The sequence below is a fragment of the Thamnophis elegans genome, chromosome Z (genome assembly GCF_009769535.1).
Source record: "Thamnophis elegans isolate rThaEle1 chromosome Z, rThaEle1.pri, whole genome shotgun sequence".
In the NCBI taxonomy this organism is placed as follows: Eukaryota; Metazoa; Chordata; class Lepidosauria; order Squamata; family Colubridae; genus Thamnophis; species Thamnophis elegans.
The window spans coordinates 65,211,261-65,229,544 of NC_045558.1; the positions used below are offsets into that span (position 1 = coordinate 65,211,261).

General features: G+C 40.5%; 1 protein-coding gene across 1 annotated transcript in view; it reads right to left on the minus strand.

The window, feature by feature from the left end:
• Positions 1-18,284, minus strand: part of PDE1C (phosphodiesterase 1C) — a 509,951-nt gene that overhangs the window by 213,353 nt on the left and 278,314 nt on the right.

Consider the following 18,284-nt stretch of genomic DNA (forward strand, 5'->3'; position numbering starts at 1 on the left):
TTGATCATTGCACATGGAAGTTTACAATCTGAAATTGAAGAAGAGTAATGGATAAATAATATGATAAATAAACAAAAAAGCTTTCTTTGTGGAACTAAAAAGAGGGGGAATAAATGTATTAGATTTGAATAAAATGTCTAATTTTATGGAATGGAGTTGATGAATGAGTAAAGATAAATTATTTATTTATAATTATTGGTTAATGAAATTATCTACAAGTAAGAGGGCTAAATATGTTTATCTATATTGTTGTTGATGCATATGAAACAGAGGTGGGATTCAAAAAAAATTACTACCGGTTCTGTAGGCATAGTTTGGTGGGCTTGGTGGGTGTGGCAGGGGAAGGGTACTGCAAAATCTCTATTTCCACCCCACTATAGGGGAAGGATACTGTAAAATCTCTATTTCCACCCCACTGCAGGAAAAGAATACTGTAAAATTTCCCATTTCCACTCCAGGGGAAGGATACTATAAAATCTACATTCCCTCCCCAGGCCACTAACCTGCTGTGGGAAGGAATCAACTCTCCCTCTCCATTTCCCCAAATAAAATATTAGTCATTAGAAAAGGCTCCCAGAAAAGCAAGGAAAAATCAAGCTGCTAACAAAGAAACCTGCCTGAAGCTCATTCCACATTTCAGCCAGCTGACTAAAGGAAACTTTGTAACAAGAAAACAGCTATTGGTACTTAGGAATAATGAGCCTATAGAAAGTGGAAGCCTGATGTTCATCTCCATTCACAAGCAGACTAACAAATAGGTAGAAAACCCATTCAAGATAGGATATTTCAAAATCTTCCCTTGGCAAGTTTTGGCAGCTAACAAAACAGAGTAATAGAATCAGGATAAGCAGCCCCCACACTCAAGACCTGACAAGGATGAAAGCCATTTAGTCACAATGGAAACTGCTCAAACCCTTTTAGAAACACAAAGCCCATATTGCACAAACCCCAAAACTTCAAAAACATAGAACCATATAAGAATCTCTCCTCTTATCTAGCTTGTTGTCCCAGAAATGAACTGCTGAATGCCACTTTGATTCTGCAATTAAAAACTTGCTTCTGAGCAGCTCTTCTTGGCTTTTCAGTTTAAAGCGACAGTGTCTTGGGGGCTTTTTCTCTTCTTCTTCTTCTTTGCCAAGCAGTCTCCCAGCTGAAAAGTGAGCCCTGATTTTTTCCTTCTAGCTGATCAGCTAGGAGGCAGTGAATGGATCAGGGCCAGAGCCAGCCAGAGGAGGTATTTGCTGGTTCTCCGAACTACTCAAAGATTCCTCTACCAGTTCGCCAGAACCAGTCAGAACTGGCTGAAAACCACCTCTGATATGAAAGCAAGGCTAATGATAGCTGCATGTTAAATACTAATGAATGGTACTAAAAGAAAAAAGAAACAAGAATTGGGAATAAATGTATAGTCTAAAGAAATGTGATTGGATAGGGGAACCATTTTGTTGGAAGATATGAATGCATGGGTATGCATGAGATCCCAACAGTATAGAAAAAGTGGGAAATTTGGAGATCTAAGAATGAAGAAGAATATTAATTGTGTATTTGCTTAGAAAGATACGTTTGTTTGAGATGCTTAATTGAAGCATATGTCTAATCACATTATGTGGGATATAAAGAAGATTATCTTGACAGAGACATGCAAGATTTGTTACCAATGATAGAAGATGAAAAATATAACTTAAGACCAAAATATAGTAGATAAATGTGTGTTCTTATAGGATGTTTACAAAAGACTTGAAATTGGAAAATAAATTTTAAGATGTACAAATGTGAATAGAAAGGAAGTGAATAGCAGTCAGTCAATCTTTATTTTGATCAATGACTAGTAGGTAGTTTGCTGGTTATTATGAGAAATGAGTGTTAGTCAAAAGAAGCAATAATGAAAATCATTGAAAAGTTGACTGACCTGAATTTCCCTCCCCTCACTTGTGAATGGATCAAAGACTTCCTGACAGATCATCCACAAACAGTAAGGGCTGGGTCCTTTACATCTTCCACACTGAAGCTTAGCACAGGCTCCCCTCAGGGTTGTGTGCTCAGTACTTGCTGTATATATATGACTGCATATCCTCTGCTCCATCCAATATCATAATAGAGTTTGCAGACGACACAACAATGCTGGGTCTCATAAATGGAGAGGAAGAATCAGCATACAGGGAAGAAGTCCAGAAGGTATCCGCATGGTGCTCAAGAAACAACTTACATCTAGGGAGAGAGGAGCCAACATCGCGATGATATGGATGTGTGGTATCGATGCTCCAAGACCGCAGCTAATACTTTTGCCGCTGGGTGGTCCAATTGGATCTAAACCATCCCACAGAGACGGTGAACAGGAAAAATACATCTTGCTGACCTCAGGGACATCACAAAGTCCCTGATAGAAGCAAGAGAAGTTCTTCAAGTCAGCAACAAAAAATTCAGCCAAGACTGACGAAGTTGGGGCAGCTCCAAAACGGAAGGATATGGAAAGAGAAAGTGTTTCCAGCTGGTGAGGAAATTTTCCTGTCTTAAAAAGAGACTGCCTATAAAAAACTTAAAATTAAATCAAATGGGAGAACAGAAGAATTAAGTGGCAGAATTAAATTTGGAATGGTTTTGGACAGTGGTATCTTACTTTTTAAATGCTATCTTCATGGATGGAATTTATGCAAGCCTTTTGAAATGGATGGATTAAGCTTTCTTCTTCTATTTTTTTTTCTTTTATTGTTCTCTGTAACCTATGGTTTTCTTCTTTCATTGCTGAGGGTGTTTTTCTAACTCATTTAAAGATTGGACTCTTATTTTTAAACTTTAAATACAAAAAAGATACAAAAGAAATAATATTTCTAATGGTAACACTGCTGCTCAGAGGCTGGAGGGTTTGTTTATTGGAGTTTGTGTATTGGAAATGGAACATTTTTTGTCTTTGCTTATTGTTTTGACTTGGCAATATAAGGTCTTACTGCTTGGTTATAGAGAGTGATAAGAAGGGAAACACACAGATGCCCCTTTGAAGTATATCTCTAATCACAGAAAAGTGAAAACAAACATTTTTGTGAATCTATGTTTTTTTTAACCTTCCAAGCTAGAGCAGCTGTGTTTGCTAGCTGGAGAGAATGGCACAATTTCAAAAGCAAACAGAAACCTTGAGCTTGCAAAAGATATTTTCAGAAATTATCAAATGCATATGAGAAGATAGACAAGAAGTTGGAAGACTTAGAACACATAACAGCAAAATATGATGAAGAAGTTGAAGATGTTTATCAAATGAAAAATGTGGTGATTAAAACTCAAAAAATCGAAGTGGAAAATGAATATAAAGAGATTAAATTTGCTGATATTTATGGTGATTGGCCTGTCTCTGAAAATGGAAAGAGTGGAATACTGAAAGAGGAATCAAAGGTAGAGGAAATTTATACCATAGGGCAAGACACAGAAGAAAAAAACAAAGAATCTATGGATTTAAAGAGAGAAATCTCATTAGCAATTGCATGGATAACACTACTGACAATCAAAGATAAGATGATTAAGGAAACAGAAGAGATTGCATCAAGATTACATGAGAGATCTTATAAGCAAGGAGTTGCTAAGAGGAGTCCATATAAAGTTGATCACGAAGATGATTAGAGGACTGGCACCACAAATGGCAAAAGATACAAGACTGTTTTGCTATTGGAAAGATACAGGTTAATAGATGGAAGAATATAATTTAAATATATTTTTATTTTCAAAACAAACATACAAATCCTCCTTCTTTACATACTGAGAACGTGTATCAGTTGGTTACAAAAGGCTTTTGTGCATCTCTTCCACCGTCATCAAATATAATTCATATTAATTCTAATATCTTAACTCAGATATTTATTATATTACCATCATCATACCTCCACTTTTATTTGACTATGATTATTTAAACGTCCTTCATCATAAAATATACCAAGATTTAATACATAACCATATACTGGCATTTCATTTACTTATTTATAAAATCCTCCATTAACATTAAATCCTCATATCCTATTCTAGCTAAACATCCATAATATTTAATACCAAAATTTTCTAATCCTCCTTTCCAAATCCCTGTTTACCATTTACATCCAATTCCCTTATATTATACTCATAGCATGTATATAATTTATTATCATTTTCCTTTCTTTATTTAACTATATCCTATATCATAACATTTTTCCCCCTAATAATTAAAACTTAGCTGTGTCTAATTTTGTTCTTTTTTATTGTTATTATTATTAATAATCTTTATATATAGTCCAAAAGTATTTCTAACCTTCCCCACATGGGTAACATTCAATATTCATATCCAATTATTACTTATCATAACAGCTCAACATTGTATACATTACTATCATTATCAATTTTTATTTAACTATACCTATTGTCACTAAATTTAATTAAGTTTAGCTAGTTTTAAATTATACTCTTCCATCTATCAACCTGTATCTCTCCAATAGCAAAACAATCTAATGTCTTCTGCCATTTGTGGATCCAGTCCTCCAAACATCCTCTTGATCAAATCTGTATGGACTCCTCTTAGCAACTCCTTGCTCGTAATATCTCTCATGTAGTCTTAATGCCCTCCTTCTGTTTCCTTGTGTAGCTTGTCTTTAATTATCAGCACTGTTATCAAGTATTTTGCAAATAGTATTTCATAGTCCATAAATTCTTTAATGTTTTCTTCTTCTTCTATGTCCTGTCCTTTGAAATAAATTTTCTCTCCATTTAATTCCTCTTTCAATATTCCATTCTTTCTTTTTTTCAGAAATAAACCAATTGCCATGAATATCAACAGGTTTAATCTCTTTATATTCGTCTTCCATTTCAGTTATTTGAATTTCAATCTTCTTATTTTGTATTTGAAAAACATCCTCAGTTTTTTCATCATATTTTATTGTTAAATGCTCCAAATATTCCAATTTTCTCTCAAATTTTTCCTCTGTTTTTAATAATTTTTGCAGTTCTAAAAATATTCCTTGGAGATTCAAAAGTCCTGCAGACGCCATTGTCAGCACCTCTCCATTAAATAATTAGGAAAGAAAGACCAGGAGACTCCATGTGTGGAAATCAAGTGTACTTTTACTAATTAAAAATGATTAAAGGCATAGCGAAGCGAAATCTGAATATTTAGGCGCGAAAGCGATTGATATATCGAATAGCCCATTCCCCACCCCTTGGCATCACAGTTACAGTCCAATCATAATTCTCCCAAGTGTCAGGTGCGAGATAACTTCAAAAGGCATCACGAAGATGGAATGTCGGTGCCGTTAGTCCTGGCGGGAAACTCCCACGCATGCGTAGTCCGATCAACCGGTGAACTCCAGAACCTTCCTCCAGCACAATGAGTAACCCCTCCCAAATACCATGCCCTCCCTCCCCGTTTCATGGCAGCCGAAGCAACAGCAAAGCAGAGGCTGACATCCGGCTGTCTCCCGGAAAAAGGCGGTCAGGCCTGGAAAACGAGAAAACACAAACAAACAGACGAACAACAAAACACAGAAGAGAGAAAAAGGGGGGGGGAGAAAAAAAAATCAAGGCTTGTCAGGATAAGCAGAATAAAACTGTCGAAGCAGTCGGTGGGTACGAACATGGGATTTGTCAACCCATTCCGTATGAGAGGGAGGAAAATGCTTCCAAGCCACTAAGTACTGGACCCGATTACGCCGCCATCGAGAGTCCAGTATCTCACGAACTTCAAAGTGACGTTCACTGTCAACCAACAGGGGAGCAGGTGGAGGGTCGACAGGCGGACGTAAAGCAGAAACACGAACAGGCTTAATGAGGTTAACGTGGAACACGGGATGAACACGGTTGAGATGCTTGGGCAGCTGCAAGCGAACGGAAACAGGATTGATGATTTTGATGATGGGAAATGGACCAACATACTTAGGCCCCAATTTCCTCGACTTTTGTGTGGTTTGAAGGAATTTTGTGGACAAGTAAACCAGGTCACCCTCCCTGTACTGATAAGGTTGCGCACGCTTCTTATCAGCTTGTTTCTTATGAGCACAATGCGCAGCATCCAAAGTAGCAAGAGTCAAAGGCCAAACATGGCTCAGACGTTCGCTCCACTCAGCGACGGAAGAAACTTGCGGTTGGTCACGAGGCAGCTCAGGAATAGGAACAAAATCTTGACCAAAAACAACATGAAAAGGGGTGAAACCAGTGCTGCTATGGACAGAATTATTGTAGGCCACCTCAGCGTGCGGTAGCAAGTCCACCCAATCGTCTTGCTGATAATTGATGAAACAACGTAAATATTGTTCTAAAACAGAATTAGTCCTCTCACAAGCCCCATTAGTCTGAGGATGGTGGGCGGAGCTTAGGCCCTGGGCGGAGCCAATGCGTTTAAGAAATTCCTTCCAGAAAGCTGAAGTGAACTGGACACCTCTATCGGAAATAATGCGATCAGGCACCCCATGCAAACGGTAAATGTGGGAAATGAAGAGTTTAGCCAGTGCCTTAGCAGAAGGAATCTTGTGGCACGGAACAAAAAGAACTTGTTTTGAAAATAAGTCCGTAACCACCCAAATGACGGTGTGCCCCTGGCTCTCAGGAAGTTCGACAATGAAGTCCATCGAAATTTCCTTCCAAGGGGAGACAGGGCAGGCCACAGATTGAAGTAGGCCCTGTGGTTTTCCAGGTGGCCGTTTAGCGGCTGCACAGACCGGACAACTGGCAACATAAAGTTCAATGTCCTTTTTCAAAGAGGGCCACCAAAATTGTCTCTTCACCAGGTGTAATGTTTTTACGAAGCCAAAGTGACCCGCCAACTTAGAATCGTGAGCTCGTTGGAGGACGACGAGACAAAGAGAGGCTGGGACGTAAAGCTTGGCTCTGATCCACGGTAAATCGTCCCTCATCGTGCACTCATCCTGATGCTGCTGGAACCAGTCATCTTGGGGAAGGCCGCGTCTGAGGTCAGAAAGAAAATCTTGAGGCACCTCCACTTTCGAGCGTGCCTGCTGGCGAGTGAGCACCGGAGCCGCCAGGCTGGATGTGGGAACGACAGGCTGAACAATACTCAGTTTAGAGCAGTTGTATTGAGGGAGTCTGGACAAAGCATCAGCCATGAAATTCTTCCCCCCAGGGATGTACTTGAGTGTGAAGTTGAAACGGTTGAAATGTTGGGCCCAGCGCATCTGCTTAGGAGATAGGCGGCGTGGGGTCCTCAAAGCCTCCAAATTTTTGTGGTCAGTCCACACCTCAAAAGGGTGTTTAGCGCCCTCTAGAAAGTGGCGCCACGTGGCCAGGGCCCATCGCACTGCAAATGCTTCCTTTTCCCAAACGGCCCAACCTCTTTCAGTGTCTGTGAGCTTGCGGGAGGTGTAAGCGCAAGGTTGCAAATTACCTTGGTCGTTGGCTTGTAGCAAGACGGCCCCAACAGCGACGTCACTGGCATCGGCTTGGACGACGAAAGGCTTGTCCATGTCGGGATGCTTCAGAACCGGTTCCGCAGCAAAGTGGTGCTTCAACTTCTCGAAAGCAGCTTGACACTCCATGGTCCAATCCAGTGGTTTGCTAGGCTTAGGTTTAGGCCCACCTTTGGACTTCAACAAATTAGTGATAGGAAGCGCAATTTTGGCAAAAGAAGGAATGAACTGACGGTAGAAATTAGCAAAACCCAAAAACTTTTGCAATTGTCTGCGTGTCCGGGGTGCCTCCCACTCAGTGACCACCTTCACTTTCCCAGGGTCCATCTCAATGCCAGTGGGGGAGATACGATACCCTAGGTAGTCAATCTTCGCCTGGTGAAATTCACACTTGGACAGCTTGGCATACAGTTCAGAGGCCCTGAGTTTTTTCAAGACAGTGCGGACCAAAGCGACGTGTTCGTCGTAAGTCTGAGTATAGATAAGGATATCGTCCAAATATACGATAACGCCTTTGTAAAGGTGGTCACGCAAGATCTCATTAATTAATTGCATGAAAACTGCAGGCGCCCCCTGCAGGCCAAAAGGCATCACCCGGAACTGGAAGCAGCCGAGGGGGCAGTTGAACGCAGTCTTCCACTCATCCCCCTGCTTTATGCGGACTCTATAGTACGCTTCTCTGAGGTCCAGTTTAGTGAAAATGCGGCCCTTCCCCAATTGGGCTAACATGTCCTTCATTAACGGCAATGGGTAGAGGTTTTGGGCCGAGATCCCATTCAGATTCTTGAAATTAACACACAGACTCAGGGAGCCATCTTTCTTCTCTCTGAATAATACAGGGGCAGCTACTTTTGGGCGTGCTGGCTCAATGAAACCCCGTTCTAAATGTTTATCAATGAATTTCCTCATTTCCTCCATCTCCCTAGGGGACATGGAATATATTTGGGGCTTTGGAAGCTTGACACCGGGCAAAATGTCGATGGAGCAATCAGTAGGCCTGTGGGGCAGAAGTTTATCGGAAGATTCCTCACTAAAAACTCCTCTCAGGTCCCAATACACTTTTGGAATCTTTTCCTCTCCTTCAATCCTCTCCTGCCCTCTGGCGGCCAAAGCAGAACTGCAGCTAACAGGCTCTGGGGAAACGCCCTTCCCCTCAGGAGGTGTGCTTGTGTGAATGCGCAACCATCCCTCCCTCCAATTTATGCGAGGGTTCCATTTTCGAAGCCAAGGGAGGCCTAAAATGAGGGGCCTGTCCATTCCAGGAGCCACAATAAAAGAGATCAATTCAGTGTGGGAGCCCATTTTCATCTCTAGAGGTTCAGTATAGAAATGGGCTGGGCCACCCCCTGCTATGGACCCATCTATCTGGCAAAAGACAATAGGGGTTTTCAAAGTTTTTAACTTGAGGCCCAGTTTCTCCACCATAGCAGGGTTGATCATACAGCGGGAACAGCCTGAGTCAAGGAGGGCGGGAAGGTGTTCTGACACCCCATCGGGCGGAACCTTTAACTCTATTGGGATCAGCATGGGGCCTTTGTTTGAACACACCCAGCGAGGTGAGGCATCATCATCGGAATCATCAGAGGAGCTGGTAGTGGCGTCAGCTTCTCCCTCCATGTCCTGTCTGAAACGCGGGGGGGGGGTGGCATCCGCAGCGAAAGCAGCTTCCTTTTTCTTTTTGTCCGGGGCCTTGCTTGATCTTCCTTCCCTCTTGGGAGGGGGTGGGGTGGTCGCGGGAAGCTTAGCGCGGCATTCCGGAGCGCGGTGGCCTCCCCTCCCGCAACGAAAGCATGTGAACGGCTTGACTTTGCCTGTGGGGCCTCCCTTCCCCTCGCTCCTGCCACGGGAAGGGGGCTTTTGAGTTGGGGGGGAGATCTTGCTGCTCTTTCTCTCTCTTTCTCTCTCTCCTCTTTTGCATGTTGGAGTCTAATTAAATCAAGCTCAATATCTGCTGCATTTTCATACCAAGCTGTAACGCGCTTAGGAAGGTGGCGATTAACACATTGTTGATAAATGTCCTCATTCAAGCCCAATGCAAATTTATCCAAAAGCGCTTCTGCAGACCATCCTCTCATATAAGTACAAAGGTGTTGAAGCTCCTGAATGTACTGAGTCACCGGTCTATCTCCCTGTGTGAGGGTCATAAATTTCAGTTTCCCCCGTTTCTCAGTTAGGGGGTCATCAAATCGTCTCTTGAACGCAGTCATAAAAGCGTCAAAATTCCTCAGGAGGGGGGAATTGCTTTGGTACAGACCCATCATCCAGTCGGCAGCCTCTTCCTCCAAAACAAGTTACACCATACGTACTTTCATGTCATCTGATTCTAAATCGGGCCCATAAATTTCCATAAAGTTATAAACCTGCATAATGAAGAGGCCCAGCTTCTTGGGATTTCCGTCATACTTTACAGTTAAGGGAGGGACTTTTGCCATTCTGCGTCTTCTTGGGGGCCCCCCTGCTCTGGCAGCCCCCCTGACTGGGGTGGTGGTGAAGCTGTCTCTGGGTTAGCTTGCTCCCATTCCCCCTCGGCCTCTTCACCCTCCCCGAATCTTTGCCTAGAGTACCTCTGTTCCAAGTCCTCCGGCTGAACTCTTTCTTGGGGCCTTCGTTCGGCCCCCGCTTCAAGCGGCCTCTCCTGATGTTTTCTTCTGGTAACTCCAGCATCCCAGCTTGCACTGTCCTCCTTTTGTCCCACAGACAAGGACCAACAGGGGGGGATTGCAGGGCCCGCTATTTCCAGCTCAGCCATCCTCTCAGGTAATGATGGATCAGCAGTTTCCTTTTCAATTTCTTCATCGCTTGCATGCAAAGACATTTTCTCCATTTCTCCTTGCAATTTCACCCCCCACGGAAGGTTGTATTCTCCTGGTGGGGTGTTAGTGAGATTTCGCTTACTGTCAGCACCTCTCCATTAAATAATTAGGAAAGAAAGACCAGGAGACTCCATGTGTGGAAATCAAGTGTACTTTTACTAATTAAAAATGATTAAAGGCATAGCGAAGCGAAATCTGAATATTTAGGCGCGAAAGCGATTGATATATAGAATAGCCCATTCCCCACCCCTTGGCATCACAGTTACAGTCCAATCATAATTCTCCCAAGTGTCAGGTGCAAGATAACTTCAAAAGGCATCACGAAGATGGAATGTCGGTGCCATTAGTCCTGGCGGGAAACTCCCACACATCCGTAGTCCGATCAACCGGTGAACTCCAGAACCTTCCTCCAGCACAATGAGTAACCCCTCCCAAATACCATGCCCTCCCTCCCCGTTTCATGGCAGCTGAAGCAACAGCAAAGCAGAGGCTGACATCCATATTCATACGCAGTTATATTTTTTTAATAAGGTCAGCAAGATTAAAACATACATTCACAAGCTCTCTGTAAGTGAAAACAAACTTCAAAGGGACAGCTGTAAAATCTTACCAGATCTTAAGCCAAACAGCCGGGCAGTAAACACTTACAATGTCGAAGTCAAAACAATCAATCTGTAGCTTGCAGAAAGTCACAAAGAAATGTTAGAAGAAGAAAGCTTAATCCATCCATTTGAAAAAGTTTTGCTTAGATTCAATCCATGTAAATAGCATTTAAAAAGTAAGATAACCACTGTCCAGAACCATTACAAAGATCAAATTTAAAGGTAAGTTCTTCTATTCAGTTCAGTTCAGTTCAGTTTATGAAATTTCTATGCCACCCTTTTCCCCCAAAGGGGACTCAGAGCGGCTCACAACTCGAACCGGGGAGGGGGATACAGACAAAAGATTTAAAAACAACAACATAACAATATATAATTTAAAACTCACAACAGTCATACCATTTGAGACGGGGGCAACAGCTCTTTAGCCCCAGGCCTGTCGGAACAACCAGGTTTTGGTTGTTGATTTAAGTTGGTTTTTAGGTTTTATAGGCAGTCTGTTTTTTTAAAAAAAACAATAAAAGTTTCTCACCAGCTGGAAACACTTTCTCTTTCCACATCGTTCCATTCTGAGGCTGCCCTAACTTTGTCAGTCTTGACAAAAGACTGGAATTTTTATTACCAGCTCGAAGATTTTTTTCTTGCTTCTTTCGGAGATTTTGTGATATCCCCGAGATCAGCAATACGTAATCTTCCTATTCACCATCTCTTCGGGATTTTAGATCCGTTGGGATCCCCCAGCAATAAAAGTGTCGACTGCGATCTCAGAGCTTTGAGATCGCATGTCGTCTCATCACGGCTTCAGCCCCGCCCTCGAAGAATATAATTAAAGCTGTAAAAACTGTAAAGCTGTAAAAACCTGGCTGTTCCGGCAGGCCTGGGGCTATTGACCTCATTGTTGAGGTCCAGCCCCGATTAGAATGAATGCATGTGGTTTTGTGATTTTAAACTGTCTTTTTTTCTTGTTTTTTCTTTCTCTTTTTTTTCTTTTTTGTAAGCCACCCAGAGTCCTTCGGGATTGGGCGGCATATAAAATTTGATAATAAATAAATAAATAAATAAATAAGTAAATAAATAAATGCTAGTTGAACTTAGTGAAATTTATTGACAATTGATATAGTTTAAATAAACACAGGTCTGCGACTAAAAAGCTGTTTGATTATTTTCATCTAATTTCCATATATTTTGGTGTGCTGAAAACAAATAAAATATTGAAAAAACTCCTAGACATCATGATTTGCCACAATATGCAAATTCAAATTTCATTTTTTTTATTTTTGGTATTTTTTTTTATATTATGGGTTTTTAACCAAATTTAAAGTCCAAATTACTATTAATTAATTCACATAAGTGCATTTAAGATATAAAATGCCAAAAAACCTTAAAGGGTTGTCCGAGTTATGTAAAAAAAAATATAGCACTGTAAATCTGATGGTCAGCAATATATACATAAGCTAAGCAAGTTTTAAGTCTGTGCTTCTAATGGTAGAAGGGGTTAATCTTTCCTGAAGAATCCAGTGGGAGAGAGACACACAGCAGATAGCAGCATCTCCGGTCAGTGCAGGGGGCGTGGCCAGCACTGTGATGTCTCATGTACAGACACAGAGCTGCTCTCGCCTGCATGCCACACTTGTGCACGAATCATCATCAGGTTCTTGGTTCTAGGCTGTTCACACTTTTTCATCACAATTCATGTTAGCTCGTCATTCTTCAACCATTATGTTATGGCTCCGCATAACTGTATTAATTCGCCAGACAGTTTCTGTTTCATCTGTGGTGAATATACAGTGTTGAAGCAACAGCAGAATATTACAGACTTTGTGAAAAAAGTATACTTTGCATACTTTGGACTAAAAATTGGAGATCAAAATAAAGTTTGGGCTCCTCATAAAGTGTGCAAATGGTGTGTTGAGGACCTCCGAAATTGGTTCAAGGATAAGAAAAAATCTTTCCATTATGGGATTCCTATGGTATGGTGAGAGCAAAAGAACCATAGTGATGACTGTTACTTTTGTTCATGTGATGTGAAAGGGTTTAATTCCAAATGGAAGCATTCCATTTCATACCTCAATCTTCACTCAGCAATTCATCCCATCCCACATGGCACAGATATACCAGTACCCAAGCCCCCTGCTACCTTGGAAGAGATACTGTTAGCCTCTGTTTTGCTGCTTGCTTTCGACTGCCATTGAAATGGGGAGGGGTGGGGCATGGTATTTGGGTGGGGGAGTATTCAGTGCATGAGTGACAGTAAAAAGGGAGTTGTTCTCACTATCTACTGCGCATGTTGCAGATAGAGGTTTTGCCGCCAAGGCCAACTGTTCGGCATACCAACCTGATGATGTCTCCCACATGACACCTGTGGGGTGCACGGATTGGACTATGGGATGGGGTTACCAAGGGGAGGGGGTTGGGCCACATATTGATATTTATGATTGCACGCGCTTTTGCCTCAGGCCTTGCTTTGCCTAGCTGCTATCTACTCATGACCAGTAAAAGTACTCTTAATTCTGCAAAATGGAGTTGAGTGGTTTCTTTCTTTACTGAGGGAGGCCGCTGTGACAGATACCTAGCTCCGATGAAGGTGAAGTCATACCTGAATCAGATGATGAATCAGGTTCTGACTTTGAAGATGATACAAGACCAAAATTGTTTTCTCAGGAGGAGATAAATGATTTGGTAAGAGACTTGAATCTTCCCAAAGATGCCGCTGAGTTACTCGGATCAAGGCTGAAAAGCAGGAAATTATTGTTGCCAGGAATGTCATCTTCATGGTTCAGACATCATGAAAAGGGGTTCATTCCTTACTTCGCCCAAGTTGGTTTATTGCATCGATGTCGAAGGTCTGATGGGTCAATTTAAAATCCAATATGATTCAGAGCAATGGCGTCTTTTTATAGATTCTTCAAAAAGAAGTCTCAAAGCAGTTTTACTCCACAACTGTTTTTATGCTTCCATTCCGTACACTTGAAGGAAACCTATGAGAACTTGGAATTGGTTCTTTGTAAACTTAAATATGAAGACCATGGTTGGCAAGTGTGTGGGGACTTGAAGGTCTTGTGCATGCTGCTCGGGCAACAAGCTGGGTATACCAAATACCCTTGTTTTCTGTGTCTATGGGACAGTCGAGACCAACAAAATCACTGGACCAAGAAGGTTGGCAGCTGAGGGTGCTAACAGTCAGTGAAAAAAATGTCCTCTGAGAAACTTTAGTACCTTCCCAAAAAGTTCTTCTACCACCTTTCCACATAAAATTGGGATTGATGAAGCAATTCATAAAATCACTTCCAAGAGATGGAGAATTCTTCAAATACTTGGTCACCAAGTTTCCATGCCTGTTGGAGGCAAAATTGAAGGAAGGCGTGTTCATCGGACCAGACATTAGAAGGCTTATAGTTGATCAAGAGTTTTTCAATACCATGACGGATAGTCAAAAAGAAGGGTGGATTGCATTTAAATAAGTCATACAGAAGTTTTTAGGCAATAACAAAGATCCTCACTACAAAAAGATCATCAAAAGAATGCTGAAAGCATTTCAAGCTTTACGTTGCCTGATGAGTTTGAAAGTGCATTTCCTCCAGTCCCACCTTGACTACTTTCCTGAAAATTTGGGAGCTGTGAGTGAGGAACAAAGTGAATAATTCCATCAAGACATTAAAGAGATGAAAAGGAGATACCAGGGAAAATGAAACATTACAATGATGGCAGATTACTGTTGGATGCTTCAGAGAGACATTCCAGATGCTACTTACTAGCGTAAATGCACCAAGAGGAGCCTCACAAGGAAGAAGAATCGAGTTTAGTGTATGTAGGTGAGCTCATTTCAGTTCAAAAAAGGATTTTTATGAAAATATTGTAGTAAAACTTTAATTTTATAAGACTATTTCCATTTATTCCATTTATTTCCATTTATTTAACATTGTTACCTAAATTGTCAGGAAACATGATATCCTATGACAAAATGGAGGTCATTTTCAGATTCAGCGCACCAAAAAAGATAAAGATTACGTGGAATAACCAAAACAGCTCTCGAAATTTTTTTTTGCAAAGCTGTGAATTGATAATGTTATTAATGTATACAATGCGTAGTGTTATGATGAGTATAATTGGATATGAATATTGAATGGCACCCATGTAAGGAAGATTAGAAATCCCTTTGGATGATACATAAAGGTTAATAAAAAAAGGGGAACCAACTTAGATGCAGCTAAAGTTTTGATTATTAGGGGGAAAATGTTATGATACAGGATATAGTCAAATAAAGGAGGGATAAGAATAACAACGTATATATAGAAATGGGAATAACATAAGGAAACTGGATGTAAATTTTAAACAGTGATTTGGAAAGGAGGATTAGAAAACTTTGCTATTAAATATTATGGATGTTTAGCTAGAATAGGACATAAGGATTTAGTGTTAGTGGAGGATCTTAGAAATAGTAATTGAAAGGCCAGTATGTGGTTATGTATTAAACTTTGGTATATTTTATCATGAAGGATGCTTAAACAATTATAGTCAAACGAAAATGGTGATATAATGATGGTGACATGTTTAAATATTTGAGTTAAAATTCTTGAGTTAACATGAAATATGTTTGTTGACTGTGGAAGAGATGCACGAAAGTCTTTTTGTAACCAACTAATATACTTGCTACAGCATGTAAAGAAGGATTGTGTTTGTTTTAAATTAAAAATATTTTTTATAAAAAAAGAAACAACTTACATCTAAATACTAGTAAGACAAAGGAGATGGTGCTAGATTTCTAGAAGCACAGAGAGGAACTTGCCCCACTGTATATCGAGGGGGACTGTGTGGAGAGGGTTTCCTCTTTTAAATTCTTGGGAGTGCTTATTAGTCAAGATCTCACCTGGAAAAACAACACGTCTCTGGTGATTGGAAAGTCCCAACAGAGACTTCATTTCCTTAGAGTCCTGAGAAAAAATCAGGTGGAACAACGGCTGATGACCTCTTTCTATCGGTCCACCATAGAAAGTGTCCTCACGTATTGTATTACAGTATGGTATGCTGGTTTAACAGCTGCGGACAGGAAAGCACTACAGAGAATGATCAATTCAGCACAAGAAACCATTGGTTGCCCTCTGACACCACTGGAAGACATTGCTAGATCTCGCTGCTTTAGCAAAGTAAGGAAGATACTCAGAAATGACTCACACCTTGGTCAGTGTCTCTTTGCACTTCTCCCATCAGGCAGAATACATCAAAGTATAGCCAGCCAAACAAACAGGTTTAAAGATAGTTTCTATCCTTGGGCTGTGAGACTTTTAAATACAACCACAATCACTCCATGCACATGCTAGTTTTTTTTCTTTCTTTTTTCATTTCTGTTATAATTTTGCAGTAAGGTTAAAATCAATTTTGTTGTATTTAAGTACAATGGTAATAAAGATTATACTTATACTTATAATGGCTGTATAAAAGCATGCTTCTCTCTGCTTTGTCATATAGAAATGAGTGTTGGGAATGTCAAAAAAAATCCAAAATAAACTGAATGCAATGGAAACAGGTTACTAAGAAGAAGACTGTCTGATGAAACAAAAAGAGAATATAAATACAAAAGTGAGTGATCAGTACAAAAGGTCATGGTTGGGATTTGATAATAGAGATAGAATTAATGAAGATCTATCTGATATATATAAAAAGAATAACATGTTGAGAAAGAGAAAAAGTTATGTTTGGATAGAATTGATTAAATCCTGAGGAAGAGAGGGGGGGAATTTTAAAGAACAAAAAGCAATGCATAAATTGTTATATAGAAGTGGTACAAAAAAGGATAATCTGCTAGGCTAGAAAGATATAATGAATGGAATGGTGTTATGTAGCCTTTCTCTTATCTCATGCCTTTAATTTATTTGGCTATTGTTTGTTTCTTCTTTTCTGGACTATTCACACTTTGCTTGCCCAAAAAGGGAATAATATGATCCCTGTATACATATATAAACCTGGTTTTTGTAAATTATGTAATTTACTCTCGACCATCCCAATGCTTCAGTTTAATTGTTGAGGCTTTGTCCTTTCATTATGAAGAATAAATTAAAAAATCAAACAGTTCAAACAAGGATATCATTTTCAGGAAATGTAGATAATTAGGAGTGAATATGTTGTTCAGATTCCTTATAAACATAGACACCTTTAAAATCTTGTATTAGAAAAAAAAAGTATTCATAACATTTTTGCTTCAGGGTAGAATTCATTGAATGTTATAGTCAGAATATATGAAAACTGCAGGAAAGATACTACAAAGAACATAATACTCAAGTTTAAAACAAACAAAGCAGATTATATGGAATTACAGGTAGTCTCATTTAGTGACAGCCTTGTTTAGTGTCCATTTGCAGTTACCACAGTGATAAAAAAGTAGATTTATAATTAATCCTTACATTTTTTTACTTTCTTGGGTCTTTAAAGCAAAGGAAAGCTGAAGTAAAATCATAAGCACAGTTGTGGTTTTACTTAGCGAACATTTCTCTTAATGACCAAGATGCAAGTCCCAATTGTGACTGCTAAATGAGGACTACCTGTATAATGCTCCTCCCTGAATGCAATGGACATTCTTTCTTTTCCATAAAATAAAGCAGTTATTAATCCAATCACCTAATTTACATAGTCACAAAGTATCATAATCATGAGATGGCAGACTGTGCAATAAACTGTGTTTTCCAGCAAAAATATGACGTGTCCTGATACTAAGGCCAATCGGTCTTTTCAGCGCATGTGCTAAAATAAAAAAAATCAGGCCTCCCCAACTACTTACACGCATGCATGACAAGAGACGGCAGGCTTTTCGGAAGTTCACCAAATCTGAAAGGTAGGGGTAATGCGGGGTGGGTAGGGGGCATGGGTAAGGGAAAAGGAAAGGATTCTGATTTTTTTTTGCATGTGTTTAAATGTATCACATTTTGCACCCGGGTCTCCTTCAGACCCATGTTGGATGGTTGCAGCGACTTGGGGGCAGAGTTCCGGTGGTGCAGCCCCTTGATCACCCTCCACTACCTCCAGGTGAGAGAAGTGGGGGAGGAAGTTTTCCCCCAAAGGTTGGTGGGGCTCCGGAGAAGTGACGCATTCTGCCCAACCCATCATGCAGAAGAAGTCCAGCGAAGGAAACCCAACAGCCCTGCCACCCACCCCTCTCTCTTGCCCTCTCCATGTGGCTCATAAACTTCTCAGGACCCCACCTGGCAAAGCCCATGCCAAGCGGGCACATTTCTTCCTTGCCTCCTCATTATGATTTTCATGTGGCTATAGAATACCAAGATACTTGCAGCTAGTCTATGTGTCTATATGTGGTCCAATGGTTCCACCTTATTAGTCTTAACTACCTTCCCTCTCTTGACTACCATTTAGCTGTACTTCTGCAGTCTGAATGATAGCCCAATTTTCTCACTGTAGATCCAGGTGTGGGCTACACATCCAGTTGTTCTTCCAGATCTTCTTAAGATTAGGATGCATGTATAGTTGATCTATCTCAAATTGAGAGAGCAACTTCC